The sequence below is a fragment of the Amblyomma americanum genome, chromosome 4 (assembly GCF_052857255.1).
Source record: "Amblyomma americanum isolate KBUSLIRL-KWMA chromosome 4, ASM5285725v1, whole genome shotgun sequence".
NCBI lineage: Eukaryota > Metazoa > Arthropoda > Arachnida > Ixodida > Ixodidae > Amblyomma > Amblyomma americanum.
In genome coordinates, this window is record NC_135500.1 from 151,736,097 (window position 1) to 151,752,687 (window position 16,591).

Genomic DNA, 16,591 nt, shown 5'->3' on the forward strand with positions numbered 1-16,591 from the left:
GAAACAGTTAAAAATAAGATTTGTTTCGTTGCAGCTTAAGCCGTAGGGGTCATATGAAAGTGGCACTAGTACATATGGAGTGTTTAGAACTGTGAACAACATGAGTTGACAGATTATCTATACGAAAGTACGACAATCTACGTATATGCGTACAGCACCCCCCCCCCCTTTCTTTCATTTTCAAGGGCTGCATTTCAGTTACACCAATGTGCGCCACAGCTTTAGTGCCCATAAGTCTTCGCATTATAGCACCATGATTTCTCAGTCAATGCGATTAAACTGAAAAGAGGTGCCTGTCCCAGACAACCAAAAAAACCGTTTCATATCTGGTACGCATGGTTCGTAAACTGCGCCCTTGCGCGTTGCGCATGAATTTTACCTCCTGAGCTAACATAATGGCCTAAGATCTATAAGTACTGTTGTACTGGCTGTTCTTTGCCTGCCAATACAAAAGCAGAATGCGTATTTTGTCGTTAAAAAAAGTGAATTCAATTGCAAAATAAAAAAAAACATTTTGTAACCTTTTGAACTAAACGTTCTTTTGCTATCGTCTGGAAAATTCAAATGCCTGTAACTTGACTGGAAATATTTTAATCAGAAATATTTTCGCAGAACACTTACGACAGTTCGCTTAAGATACATAAAATGTTTAGACAAAATTACGCAGTGTTGAGAGCTAAGTCTGAGGGGTTGGTGGGGAAAGACCTAAACAAGAACGAACTATTCTAGATGAGCCCTACATAGTGACAGCAGTACATAGAGCTATGACGCTCTTGAGCACGTATGTCCGAGTGCGCAAAAATCTTTAGAACCATGTCGTTAAGAAAAATGGCACACACGGACGTATACATTGTGCTGTGTGAATTACAACCAAGAAAAAAATGGCAAGAAAAAAATTCGGGTGCTACTTAATGAAATGATAAAATCCACAAAGCCGTAACACACCAACTTACGGCCCCCTTCTTTTCCAGCAGTGCATTCTTTAGAATTTGAGTTTTACCGCAATTGTTGTAAAAACAGCCTCAATGCTTTCCCTCCACAGTAATCAAGATGCATTTCCTATTCCTAAACACGCAAACGGTTATTAGTGCCGAAGGATATTTTACAAACGAATGCCAAGCAACCTCTTCAAAAATAGAGCGTCCTCTCGAAAGAGTCGCTTTTTTTACAATATACAACAACTGAAAGACGCTCAGATTGCTTTTTGATCTTGAACAACACCGAGTTCATCATAAACCCTTTTATACTTTTCTTTTTTTTTTCTTTATGATGCACTGCTTATTCTACTTGCGATATTGTGATCAAAATGATGATATGACCGAAAGAAATATAAAGGGGAAGTTATCATTTCACTCTGTTCTTTCTAGTTTGAGCACTAACTTCGCAAGCCCCCCTTAGGACTTGTGCGGACGGTAGACAAGTGGGCGCTTTTTTTCCTCTCGTTTCATGGTGAAACTGCCAGACCGAAAACACGATTCTGACTTGAAGTCACGCCAACCCTATTAAGTTTCTTGCATGAGAGCCCTTTCGACTTCCCCCATATTGCTTCCGGCTTTCTTTTACATCAGGCGCTTCGCTCTCAGGTCTAAATTGCCGGCGCTTGTTTCTTCTTTTTTTTTTTAGAAAGGGGTATTTCTACTTCTACTCATGGTGCGGTGCTTCACGACGACTTCACCGATTTCGCCCTCGTTGGAATTATTAAAATTTGTTTACCGTATTAGCCTCACTAAACTCAAACTTCTTTCGGTGTTGAATTCTACTGCATTCTAAACCGCTCGAGTTAATGTTGTAATCATGTTCCAGGTAATGTTGCAACACAAGTAAGTGAAGAGCTATTTGAAAAAGCGCAGCGGTTGTAAAAACGAACCGAGATGTTCTGTGCCGACACCTCTGCGTTGCATGCGGATTTCAGTTAAAGGTACGGCGAGACCAAATTAGTGTAGTCCGCAAGGTGACTGCTGTGGTTCCAGGAATATACGCAAAAATGGGTATAACTTATTTTCGGCTAGCTGGTGCGTCCTTTGATACATAGAATAGTTGCGCGAATAAGACGAACACAAGTTAGGACACGTCCCTGTTCTTACTAGCGCTCGTGCTTTCGCACAAATCATCGCTGACTCAGTGAACGAAAGCATGCGCTGAGAAAAGCGGTCCTATTTTGTTATGCTTCCTGTGTTGTTTATTTCCTTGCGTTGATTTTCGTGCCTATTTTTTTCTTCGCTCGCGACCGCCTGAAAACTCATGATCGCACTCGTTTCACGGTTATCATTTTCAAATACGGTTGTGATGAACGGGAACCTTGTGAGCTAAATTGCGTATTATGAGTAAAAGTTTAACGTCTCATTGCTGCCAGATATGACTAAGCATGTCGAAAATTGCAGGTGATTTTGCGCACATTCAGTGTTGTTTCACCCACTAATAATAGGACCGTAGTCTTAACAAAAGTATAAACGTAGGCCAATCTAGCAAAATCCTCACCAACTGCGCCAGCATGAACGAAGTTCGAGGACATATTGCTTTATCTAAAATGTTTAGAAACAAATAAAAACTACACGCTCTAATAGACACGACTGCGTCATACCTAACAGCATGGATTAGCACCAAAGGTTAATTAGTCCAAAAGCGCTCAGCTGATTAAGACCAAAATTTACTAAAAGCAACAGGCGGCCGCAAATTTATAAAGAAAATGCATCACGATCCGTTGCGTATTTTGATGATAGGCCTTGAAAGTACATGAATCCCATAAACTTTAATCAACAAAAAAATTTACAGGACGATTACCAATCAAAATCGCCGTTTGGGGGAGTTGGTGCGACATGATTCGAAATGACCAGCGCGGAAACAGACGGGGACACGAGAAGAAAAAACACTGACGACAGGACGGGCCCGATTACGAAACCTGATGCCAGAAAGCTGCCACAGCAGTTGGATGGGCCCCCGACGATCACTTTGATGCTTTTATTATAAGCCGAGATTTCACGCACGCTATTTTTTTTGGGGGGGGGGGGGGGGGAGGGGGGAGAGGGGGCCGGGGGGGGGGGGGTGTTGAGAAGGTCGGCGCAAATGATTGAGTGAGCGGGCAGTGGGTTGCGCTTTTGGAGGGTAAAAATATGAAAGAAGTTTGGTGAGGGAGGATTTGGATGTCGGGCAGCAGTGACTGGGTGAGCAGTCACCTAGCTGTATGAGTGTGGCGTCTCATGCAGCTGCAGCGTGGGTTTTTATTTAGTGGACGCGTTGTGCAGTGTGGAGATAGGTTAGGAAGATGGTTGGTGGTGCTTCCGTGGCATATAAATGGCTTCATGAGTGGCGAATAGCGTGACTGCAGAATTGGGGTTTCACTCACCGAGACTTCTGCCGCCAAGGATTCGTAAAGACACCGCATCAGCTTCGCCAAGTGCCAGTGGTACTGCTACCACTGTAGAGAAAACATTAACAGAGCGTAGGCTAGTGTAACAAACGGAAGATAATGCAAATATTATATGAAGTTCTGTGAGCATGCAACAATATTTTAGCACACCATCGATCATTGCCTTAAACACTTCCCAGCAACACTGCTATTTCATAAATAGAAAGGACACGTCAGATGCATCTGAAGCCTTTCTTCAGGCGATATTTAATAAGCATGAATGAACCACTTCTCAATTATGAAATGGCCAATTGAAGGTGCCCCGCAACCAAGATGACATTTTTTTCAAAAAATTCTCCTCGACTGTAAACACAATGGAGGTTAGCATCCGTTCAAGCAACCGACATGCAAATGAATGCTGCTGTAGGTATAGCAAGTCAAAGCGTGTTTCTATTGTGGAAAATAATCTTCACGAGATTTGCGACATACTAACTCTAGGTCTACTTCTCCATTATTAAATGTGCTGTTTCACATAATTTTTTATTAGTGCACTATTGTTCGTCAAAATTTACTTACATTGGAACAGTAAAACTTAATAAAACTTCTTTTTTGGAAAATTGGTGCATATAAGTCTGGTGCACATGGTTTTGACAACGGAAGAAAAAATCACCCCTCCTGGTCGGGAATGGGAACATTAATACGTATCCTGCGATAGCGAGAAGGGCGCTAAACGTGTCTCTAAAGAGAAAAAATTTCATTGAACTTTCAACACCCTGTCCGCGTCTATTGCGCCTCGAAGCCTTAAAACAAAATTGGGTGTTGCACCGCATTATAAACATTTGGCTTAGATCGATTTCATGAATACGACCGGCCGCAGAAATTTATGAGCTTTCCTAGGATATACAAGAAATATCATCGGCAGAAAACAGCAACAGGGTGTTGCCATAACTGTCATCGTAGTTGTTTTCTTGCATCACGCAGAGGGTCGCCAGTTTTTTTGTTTGTCTGTTATAAACAGAACGCCATTTCGTGACATGCATCGTCATGAAATGCTGCAGTCACACGTTGGGTTCGCGTAGCATGACGTACGTACATTTCTTCATCCGTCGTTATGGTTTCGCTCAACGAGAAACGTCATAGCTGGGCTGGTCCAGTCACTCATCGAAAGCATATATATTTGAACGCAAAGCTACAACAAAAGTTGCAACTTCCTGAGTGAAGACACCGCAGATAAGTCCCGTAGCTTTGTCTCTGATGAGCGGTGCAATCACCTTGCTCACCAAAACCGCAGTGCCTACCACTAGATTGGGCGCTCACCCCAAGTCATATGAAACTGAAACAAGTAACATGCATATGACGATATTTCTGAAGTTTACTAGTTATATATTTATTTAAAATAAGCAGAATGCGCTGCCCAGTTGTAACGTGGTACATAATCTTCAAAATCCCTGTACACGTACAGCAATCGCTCGTAATGCTAGAAATTACGAAATCAAAGCCGCAAATTTTACTTTTTATTACTTATGATCGGCGCGCAAAGAATAATGAATAAGCCTGTGTTCAAGTTAGTGGAATGGTCTGAGTCAAATTTAATGCACGTTTCTAACCCACCCTACTGAATACGTGCGTGGATTGAGAAAGCTTTTTCGAGGCGCTGCCTCCTCACTCAAGAAATGCCCAGAGGAAACATTACTGATCACGAAAATGCGAGCGCTATCACATGTTCAGGGCCCTGAGAGGAATTTTAGGAAAACTACTGAAAGAGCAGCAAGCTTAAAGCTTGCTATTCATTGTCGAAAGCTACGTACCAAGTTGCGATTTTATTCACGCTTCTGCCTATTTCCTGAGTGCTGCACGCGGATGAGTTATGTTTTTGGCTCGGTGGAAATCTTTTATACAGCTTAGGAATGGCCGATATTTTGCGGAGCTTTATTTTAGCGCAAATCGGTAAGGTCAACTAGTAAATGATCACTGAGGCACTTGCAACCACGGCTTTACATATTGCAACCCCTTCGTTTACAGTTGCTTCCCCCAAAGGTAGGCAGCACCGGAATTTTTTTTATCAAGAATGACACCACGTGTAATGTAAAATAGTCGACCGAAGGATTGCCGATAGACATGAAAGCCACACTTCGTGGTTAATTAAGAACAATTTCTCTTGCAGATAACGGTTTATGGTGTTTGGGCGGAATCTTGTCTTTAAGATTTATTGAAGAAATTTTCTGATGAAGGTGATGATGATGATTGACAACCTATAGAGACTATAATTGGGTATCCCACGTTATCCCAAACAAGGCGCCTATCGCTGAGGCTTTCTGTACCGAGATACGATAATTCTATTACCAAGCAAATAAAGCGGTGGGATAACACGTTTTTCAGAATCATGAAATCTTTTCTTGTTTGGTTTATGGTTTATGGCGGTTTAACTTCAAAAAGCGACTCAGGCTATAAGAAACGCCGTAGTGAAGGGCCCCGAAAATTTCAACCACCTGGGGTTCTTTCACGTGCACTGACATCACACAGTACACGGGCATCTCCAATTTCACCTCCATCTAAATTCGACCACCGCGGCCAGGATTGAACCCGCGTCTTTCGGGCCAGCAGCCGAGCGCTATAACCACTCATCCACCGCGGCGGCTAAAATCTTTTCTTGTGATCATGGCGAAGAGAAGAAGACACATGTATTCTCACATGAATGATACGGGGTGGTACGACGACAACAGACTCCGAGAGTGTCATCTTGCTGTGTCAGTCACTTGCGCCTGTTTCTGCATGAGCGAGTGCCGTTGGACATTCTGTTCTATATACGCTACACTAAAACGGAAACTGTGATGGCGTTCGTCAGCAGTAGCAGTCAGCGCGCCATACACGTTCTAGTAGTAGCCCATCACGGTTACTCCTCGAAAATCTGTCAGACATGGACATTTATGAAAATCATCCTTTTGGCATTTTAGCGTTCGTGTTCAAGGCGGAGCTACTTGTGCTCGCTGTCATTACCGATCCTATGACGCCGGGATTTTGTCGCGTACGTTTACTTCGAGCTTGCTTTCGACAGAGCATATTGAGGGTTTATTTGGGACCGTACATTATAAAAAGGAGGAATGCCAAAATTTCGAATTCGTCTTGTCTTATTTTGTGCCGTAGAGACCCCTGCTGCATTCGTGCTTTGAAATATTTCGTTGCGCCCTTCCTTCAAATGATGCAAACAAGAAGAGAGCAGCCAGTGGAAGACGTTGATGGTGAAATCACATTTTGTAGCGAGAGCTACACTGGGATACCAATTGAGCATTTCGCGGTGGCGGGGAGAGGGCAGTTGTGCGCATGCGCCGTTACCATGGCAACCGGAGAGGAGCAGCAGGCGCGGCGTGCGCTTCGCCGTCGCCGCAGCCGCGCGCCCGCTCCACCGTCGGAGCCACGCGTGACGTCACGCGGATGAGCAGTTATGCGCATGCGCCAATATCATGGTAACCAAACAGACCCCAAAGGTGCGCCGCGCGCTTCGTTGCCGCCTCGCCGAACGCCGCTTTATCACCTGAACCACGCGTCGCATGCGCAGCATTCCGTATAAAAGACGAAGATGTAATGGACGTCTGTATCACAAAGTTTGACATGGATGCAGAGAAGGAGAGTCCAGCCGCTGCTAAACGGCGGTATAGACAACAAAAGACTAACTGTTCCGATCCTGAGGTTGTCGCCTGGAACTTGCCCACTCAACAAATAGAAAATGAGCGTAAGAAGGCGAAGAGAGCAGCGGAGACGCCCGAACAGAGAGAGGAACGATTTTCCAAACGGAGATGCACACTGCCGAGCGTAAGAGACGGCGCATAGCCGCCGAGATGGAGCCCAATGTCTCTCATTGCTAAACATACAGTGACCACAACAAGCTCAGTCAGGGAAACGTACGCATCGGTACGTATATCCTGGCACAGCCGAGTGAAGCCCCTGCCAATTTTTATTGGACCTAGACGAGGGGCGATTCGTTCCTGCTCCAATGAGCACGCTGACGAATATCGCAGTGGAGAGAGATATAAAGAGGAAGAAGGAAGGCAGAGATGTTAACCATGAGGGTGTTCTGGCTAGCTACCCTGCACTTGGGAAAAGAGAAGAGGGTATTGAAAGGGAAAGAAAGAGGGGGCGAGGGGCACAATCATAACTGGTCCCTCAAGGCAGTCGCTCTCCGGAAGCTAAGCAGTGCCTTGTAGGCCTTGAGGGCAGTCAATTGCTGTGGCCACGGCCCCAGGATCTTATCCTCTGTCAAAGGGCGACTACTGAGGCGGTCCAAGGAACAACGCAGCGTACGCTTTTTGGTCGCCGGAGCAGGGCACACAGTGAAAGGAACACACAATGAAGGTGGTCGGCGAAACGCGGAGACACCTCCATCACTGCTCCGCTGCGCCGAATCGTATTACTTTAGGTCGAAGATTGCGCCCAGTGATCCTGAAGATGCTTAGTTGATGAGGAAGTAATCCAGAAGGAAATCTCGTTGCAGAAGAAATAAAAAAAAAATTGGAGTTGTCTTTCGAAAGATACAAAAAAAGTACGCTTCATTCTAAAAGGGACTACAGAAACTCGCCAAGAAAAGAAAAAGTAATTCTTCAGAAAAAATGTCGCGCAACTTTGGCATAAGCGCAAAAAAGGAGAGTAGAGTGGCGGCAGAGGAGGGATGCTGAAGATAAGGCTGCATCGGCAGGGATCTACAGAAAAAAAAAGGAGCAAGAGCCTTTCCCGACTAGAAAGCGGAGGTACTTTCGCAAGCAGTTCATCGATTATTGTCGTCTAATTTCAGCGCGAGTCCTTCCGAAAAGTGAGCGGTCAGGCACATCGAATCAGCGGAGTGGTTTTTAGGATATTGCGCACACACACAGCGCTGTGTGTGTATGCGTGTCTCCTAGTCTCGGTCCTGTCTTTCGCAGGCCGTAGATGATTTCGCGCGAAATCATGTACCAACCAGCCCGGCAATTGTCAGTAAAGATCTTAAAGAACGTTTCGTGACGAAACGTATATAACGTTTACATTTTACCCTTGCCGCTAATGCGAGTTTTTGTCTTCTTCACTCCACATCAGTAGAAAATTCACTGATGTAAAGCACACCCGAAAGAAATTCATTTTTCTCTGTTATGAACCTACAGCCATCGGTTGCGCAAACAAAAGCACTTTAAGCATCTCAGCATTTACCGCATCTCATTTTGTGCAGACTTTTATGAGGCAGGGATGTTTGTGAAAGTTGGTATTTTGAGAGCGACAGCTTCATAGGAAAAGACCGCAACACAGAAGCGAGAAACGGAGGCAAGGGACAGAAAGTCAAGATGGGCTCAATGTCAACCACGTTAAAAAGGCAAAACGACTGGCGGCTCTGATGAAAGAAGGGGTCAAATCATGACGAAAGTGGTTCGTTGGGCTATTTTGGTCTGTGCTACGAACCCCAGGACGAAGTAACAACTGAGTGGAGCATCTCCTGCGGCCAAGTGAGTGCCGGGTCGCATTCGCAAGCAGCCGGCTAAAGCACGAAAGTGACCAACATTTTATTTTTATGCTGCGGCGTCTCCATGCAGGCCACCCAGCTCTGCAAGAAGCCCTCGGACAGTCGACACCGAAAGGAGCTTTACTGGTGTACGAGTTTTCGCCTGAAGTGCACGTTGGTCACTAGCCCGCCCTAGGCGACGGCATCAAAGGTATTAAGTGCACCGAACCGACTGAAAAGCGATGCGTTTAGTGACAATCCCAGGTGTGTATGCAAGGTCACAAAACATTCAGAACGTCTCTCATGCAGGGCATCTGAAGTTAAGCCCCGCAAACGAGGCCATAGCTTTCATACTTTCATCTCCTCCCTTCATTGGGTTAAGTAGAGTCAAAATACAAACAATCCTGTATATCATAGCGCACTATTCTCAAGTGACAAGTACTGCCAACATGTAAGTTACGGTTCATTTTTAGCAAAAGAAATCGAATTCTAGAGGGCGTCTTGGTTGCTGTTAAATCTGACAAGGCACAACCGAAGTGAAATGCTTCCGTCAAAAACGAAGGAAATTTTTTTTAAAAATGAGCCAAATCTTGAGCAATAAATGTTGTGAAATTAAACTTTTTCTAAAATCGTCTATAGGTATCTCTTTTGCAAAACTATCAAAATTAAATTGGGCATGCAATTAGCATTTTAAGGAATATCATGTGATATACCCCCAATGCTTTGCAGCGATTCAAAAATCCCCTTCTTGCTCGATAATTGTCAATGTGGGCTCTGTTCTTTTAAAAAAAAAACCTTCTCAAATTGCAATCTATTCGCACAAGTGAAGTGAACAGATTGGAATGCGATGAGGGCGATGCCGAACAATTTCTTTCGCAGCTGACGCCGAGGACCCTCTCGTCTGCGTTTTATTCTGCTTTCGCATGCACACACTAACGGAATTCTAAATGGACGTCGATGCAAATTAGAGTGCTTAGGCAGTGTCTGTATTTGGCCGCTTCTGCAGTCTGGAAGACACAGTTGTTTTCTTTTTTTTTCGCACTGATGAATTGCAGGTTTCCACTTTCATAAGCGCGTCCGACCGTCTTAAGCGCGGCAGCACAACAATTGGAGCAGTCTGCATCGAAGTAAAACGCGATCTCATTAACGATGAAGCGTTCACAATAGCGCTGATCGGTGTAATGAGACAGCTTAACGCCCGGTGCGCACCAGTACCTCAGAGCACGCGCGACTTGTGTTCTACGCGAAAACATGCGACGCGAAAACTTATGTGTAATCACCAATGTAAAATATTGGTTAAGGATTGCTCATTTGTAACAGGTCCGTGCCAAAAGAAGTTGCGCAAGCGTTAGCGAAAAAAAGGCGGATAATTACAGCGGCCTTTCCATGTTTCAAGCTCGGGAAGGCCCGCTTCATTGGTGTGAGAAACGCCCAAATCTTTACATTCTGTTCCACTGGGTCGAATTATTTTTTTCTTTGCTCTTGTCTCTTCATTCATATGCACCTCTTCGGAGGTTAATGCGAATCTGACGCAGAGAACAGCTTCAATAATGCCTTGGTGTTGGAAATGATGTCACGAAAAATATCACCAACTCCAATGCCTTATAAAGCTTAATGCGTACAACATAAAATACTTTGTTTACAGTTTTATCATACCTATCCTCAGAATAAACCAGTGCAAGTTTGCATTACCTGGGTGATGTAAGCTTCTATTCCATTTTTGTTTCACTGAGGACTTTCTTCACTGCAGAGTACGACTGAATAGCATAACTACAGAGTCGAACTGCAGTGCAGAAGTACATTACTAAATCAGTAAATGACAATCTTATAACCAATAGTTTTCAGACGCCTTAGAGTTAGTCTGGAATTCTTGGTGTATCTGTTCCTAATTTTCGTTCGACGTTCAAAATATTGCGCGCTGACAGCGCAGACAATTTCACTCTCCGTCCCAAATGATACGAATGAAACTTTCTATCAACTTGTGATGTAAAAGTTCATTCATACGTCTTTCATTCCAAACCCAAAGCTTTGATCACTCGTCGAAGCTAGTATGCAAATTCTCAAGGTCAGTTTACCACGAACTTGTTTCGCACTTGACAGGAAATCCCATAAATGACCTCGGCGTGGTATTGGTCAAGAGCCCCGAGCTATTTTGCTAAACAGCAGTGCACTGACCCTGAGCTACAGATCCTTTTGCCGTACCTGGAAGGCAGGACCACCTCACCATTCGTTGTGTTTAAGCGCCAATTGTCTTCCCTCTTGCAGAACGACATCCCAATGAACAATTACGCACCTTCCAAGACCGCCTACCACCTTGTCGTGCCTAAAAGCATTCGAGAAGCAATTTTGAAGGCCTCACATGACCAGCTGACAGATGAACACATAGGTTTCACACGCATACTGCGACGAATGCAAGATAAAGACTACCGCCCACGTTCATCCACCGACGCCGCACGGTAGTTGACAAAACACCGTGACTACCAGCGGTGAAATAAACAACCGATCAGACCATATGAACTGCTGAAACCCATTCCACTGCCTACAAAGTCCTTCATACGGACTGGAATTGATTTCCTCGGCCTCTTCCCAACGTCAACACTGGACAACATTTTGATCATTGTGGCGACAGCCTACCTGACCCGTTACTATTTGTTTCATTTTTCCCCTCCTTGTTACGTCAAGTGAAACTAGCTTGAAGGCGCTTCACTCTTTTTTTAGGGTTCGCATTTTTCTCGAATACAAATGGTAGTGGCATAGCACGCATTCAGCGTTGACTGCCCGGATGTGTGCTGTCGCCTCTGGACATGTTAAATTACAAGTACGTAGGCTTTACAAAAAAGGCACGTCCGCATTTGCAATCAATGTCTTTATGAAGTCTTCACGGGAATTTTTTGTCCTGTGTTGCTTTTTTGTGCTCTATATTGCGTGTAAGAGAGGGTCGAGAGAAAAAAAACGCACTAACACTAACAAACACGCCCTAGTTCATCAGGACTCTCTAGCCTTATTTAGATTCCTAGCAGAAGTTTCTTGTCTACATTTTTTTGCAGTTCGAGGACACCTAAAATATCAACAATTACCATTACGCTGCTTCCAGTTGCCGACTTACAACTTCTCACCGGCCCCTGCGAAAGTGTCAACGTGCAATCACTCACATCTCGACAAAGCTAAGTCAGTGGCCCTGGAGTGCCACTGAGGCGCTCGACATTGATTGAACTTCCCTGGTACAAGGTATAATGCAGAAGAATAGAAAGAAAGCTACCCAGCACACAAAACTGCCGACAGTGAAGACTGAGCTTGAGCACTAAGAAATAAGTAACCCCAAACAATAGGCGTAGAGGAAACCTGTTGCTCAAAAAAACAAAACAAATAGCACAACGTAAACGCAGCAATGAGTGCTGTTGTTCGTCAGAACAGCCGTTGCCATGCCTCGGGGGACGTAGCACAACAGCATCCTGCGCCCTTGGCTCCCGTATGAATGAACACCAGGCACTGCAACAAGTAAATTCAAGTGCCCAACGAAATAAGTCTCAGGAGCTGCTTGCGAAGACGCCTCGCTGAAACCAGTAGCGACATAAGCCCGGTGTGGATAAGTCTGCCGTCGGGCCTCGCTCGAGACACTTGAGACCTGTGACATCTTTGGTCTTCGCTGACTCGGCCTCCGAGACAAGTTTCCCCGTTCCTGTCTCTCTCCCGCTGGACAGGCGTCGAAAGCAATTGCTTTGTTCCCGCTTCCTGTTCCGCTTCCTGGCTCTCTAACCAGCACTTCTTGGGATCTACTCACAATCGTACCAGCCAGAGACGACTGGTAGGCGTCTTCGTTTGCTTTTAGGACAGGCGGGGAAGAGCGAAGGCAATGTTAAGCACCGTGAAGAGGCTTTAGATTTCGCTCTACCAGTGGAATGAAGGTGTGTTTGCCTCAATGATCAACCTTGTGGAAATGTTTTTTTTTGGTGACAGTGCCCGAAAAGTGTTGTCATAAAATCTACTGATTATACGATAGACTTGTGAGCTGTAGCTTCTGGCTCTGTGGAAATCAGGGATATCTTTTATGAAAAGAGAAATACAATCACTGCCATATACGGACACATAAATAACCCACGTATATGGTATTACTGAGAAAACTAATTACGGGTCACACTTTTTTGCCTTAGTCGACTTTCATGCTTATCACGCGGGATGCTGAACACACTTCCTAATTAGGGAATTCTGAATGTAACAAAATAATTGGGCGGAAGGCTGGCGCTAGAGAGTTAAACAGTTAATAAGCAGGAAGAAGAGCACAGGCTACCCACGAACGCTTACTGTGTGGAGTCGGTGATGTATGGAAGTACCACCGACTAACCACCCAACAGGAAAACGCGCACGCACAGCCAGGAACTTTTCATCCTCATCGTGTGTGCCACGGATAAAAACAAGACGGCCAGGTAAGAACTGTCAAGGCTTCCCAACACCGTTATTAGCCGCTCCGGATTAATACTGCTTCCTTCTAGGTGATTATGAAGACTGCAGCGCTCGGGAACATGGACAACACGAAGGGCGAGACACCACGCGCACTAACTTTCAAATTTCATTTCAACTTTAAACTTTCGCTGAGTTTCATGAGGATGTCTCCATCGTGTTGTCCGTGTTCCCCGAGCGCTGGAGTCTTCGTAACGAACAACCAACTTTCCCAATCAACTACCCCCATTCTTCGAGGATCTTTTTGTTTCCGGCGACCTTCGTATCTGCCTGTCAAAAAACTGGAGGGCACACTTTAAGTTCCGCCTTAAGGGTAAGATGCAATAGGGTTATTTAGTTAATGGCCATATACCCCATATTGGTCATTCTGCACTTTACATTTGTAGATCGCTGGTGGTCCTCATACCAATCCTAGCGCAGTGGTGCACTAGTTAAACGATGCGCCACTGCCCTGCGGCGGCCGTTGCTGCCACCTGTGGAGCTTGTGAAATCCAGGCTGATCTTCCCGAGCAACCTCTTGCGACCAGCCATTAACTTAGCTGCCAAACTGCCATGGTGGCGGTTTGCTCACAATCAGGTGGGCAGGTTGTGGTGAGTTACGTCCTACGGTAAAGTGATCTACGTGGACTACCTAAGAGGCCCCCCTAGTTGCTTGTCTGGGGATATTTTTTTAATCAATTTTCGGCTCGTGCTCACGATGCCCACGCCGAAAAGGACGCCGGCATTTCTGGGGCACTGGACCATTAATGCTATCGCAATATGATAGCTTTCAAATTACCGAATTTAGCCAGACATGCTCTAAATAATGTCATATGTTTGTCACGTGACGTTTTCATTCGGGCTCATGTTGTTTCAGCTTTTTATTCACGCAGCACTAGATTTTTTTCTGATACTATCTGCGAACCTAAAACGCGAAAAATACGCACTTATAGTCAAAATATTCCACTTAGAAGCTGTCAAATCTTCAGGCACCACGTGCGGCGACGGTGAGTGCGGAGGAATAGAAATGGAAAGTTGCATCATTAAATTTTATTAACATCATAAGCAACCAATTTGCCTCCTAAATATGCCCTAAGCAATTCGTCCACTCGAAGAGAGAACAGTTTCAATGGATGCAGCGCGGCCTGATATCTGCGCTATGAAGAAAGTGTGGAGAGTAGGACGTGTAACAGGATCAGTGTACGCCTCAGTTGCGCCGTGAGTAGGCGCCGGCGTCCACCTAGAAATTGAGGCAGCACGCGCCTTCTCTTTTCTCAAAACCAGCAGAACGTTAGGCTGCGTTAATTTTGAGGAAAAGAAACGCGCATAACTCCCTCCCCGGGTCCATGCACACCTCAATCGCACGTTTAGGTACTGCGTGGCTATGGTGCCCACGTTCAAAAAATTGTGCTTTCCCACAGCAGTTCATTACAAGCGATGCTAAACCGCCAGACATAATTTTAGGGCGCTATCCCTTGAACTCACGTTCACGCAAAAATCCCTTTGTCGTTCTGATCCTCCTGTTGACAGGTTTTAACGCGACAGCGTTAAGGAGCTCGTGTGGCAGTAAAGCCGATGTCGTCGGCGGCGCTGGCCGTGAGCGAAAAACGGCGCATCTCGGTGAACAACACCTGAACCGCGCCGTACGGTGCGGTGCGGATGTCCAGCGAGAATTGTGAGACAGGCGTCATTTCCTTTCCTTAAACCAAATTTTCATTTCAGTTTCCCTCTCTTATTTCATGGGGTGCCGCGGTGCGATGACGTCACTAGGTCACGTGACGTAGGTGGCAGGTGGGCCCCCTCTCACAATGGCGCTGCCAGCGACGTCGGATTTTCTGCAGAATGGTATCCATGAGTGGTATGCACCCATATCACGACCGTAAAAAGCATAGCGGCATGTGCTACCCTGCTTCAGCCACATCATGCAAACACACATGAGTCAAAATACGCTTCATATACCACTTTAAGCACAGCAACATCCTGAACTGCAAATCATATCCATGCTAAGCAAAGCAAAATCAACATGCACAATGCAGTGTAATGGCCACACAGTGCTAGCGCACCCAATTCGCAATTCACCTAGCTACGCAAACTGCCACTTTTCGGCCTTCTTGCGTTATGAACGTGGTCATATAGTAGCTCCTTCAGTGCCATCTACCTCAGAGCATTTTAATCTGAACACTACATACACTATTACCTTAGCAGATAGGAGTAGCTACCGGAGGACGAGGCCGAGGAGATATATTGCTGATATTATGAGGGGTAACAAATGAAAAGACCTGAATATTTTACCTTTAATTTCTTGTTCGCATGGCGCATTTAGGAGATACATATTGTGGACTAAATATCCTCCTAGACTTTCTACACGATTTGATGCGTCTTGGCCATATACACTAAGCGGTTTGAGGGTCTATATCGTACTTTAAATACTAGGTGCACTTCAAAGAATCGACCCCCCCCCCTCCCCCCCGTCACCTGGATCCTCCTTCTCTGCTTTTATTTTATAAGAACCTCTTCTAGCGTGTCGAATTGAATGGACACATAAAGAAAACAAGTGCATTCTTGGTATATGCCAGCTTAAAGCATCAGCCTGAATCTTCCCTTTTTGGGGAAATGTTTTAATATATCACTTCCTGCGTAAACTTAGCAAACTGTAAAGTCGGTCACTGACTAATGAATTGCGTTGTATGTTCGTGATGCATACAACACCTGCTTGGCGAAATGTAAATCGAAGCTAATTTTCTTAGTAAAACGCAGTGACGAAGGTGACACAAAGACATTCGATTCAATTGAGAAGCTTTCCTCAAGTAACCTTCTTAGCTTTTCAGCGTGAAGCATCCTATTTCTAATAAATGTAGTTTTACATGAATGTGCGACTAGAGACGCAATAACTTCTGAAAAAAAGGTAGGCGGAAGTAACGCTATTCTAAACTGAGAAATGAAGGAAGCCAACAACCATGGAAGCCAAAGAAAGTACAGGTGAATGTTTTTTTTTAACTTGTGGCTTTTATCAATTGGATATTAATAGTGCAACTGCTCTATGGCTGAAAGTACACTGATTACAAAATGAAAGAAAAAACAAAAACATGCTATTGGTGCGATCCAAACCCACAATCTCCAGATTTCGCTCATGGCACAATATCAACTGATCTACTGCAGCGACAGTTCAATCTCATCTTTTGGTGGTATTTATTTTTCTTGCAACCGAGCCTTGAGAGTGTTCACTAGCGCAACCTCCTCCAGAGCGGCGGAAGTAACACGTCCTGCATTCTAAAATGAGGCATTCCTTTTATCAGGCGTAGTTGGCAGCCTGGAAAACCGCTGGTGTTGGTAATTTGCGTACTTAT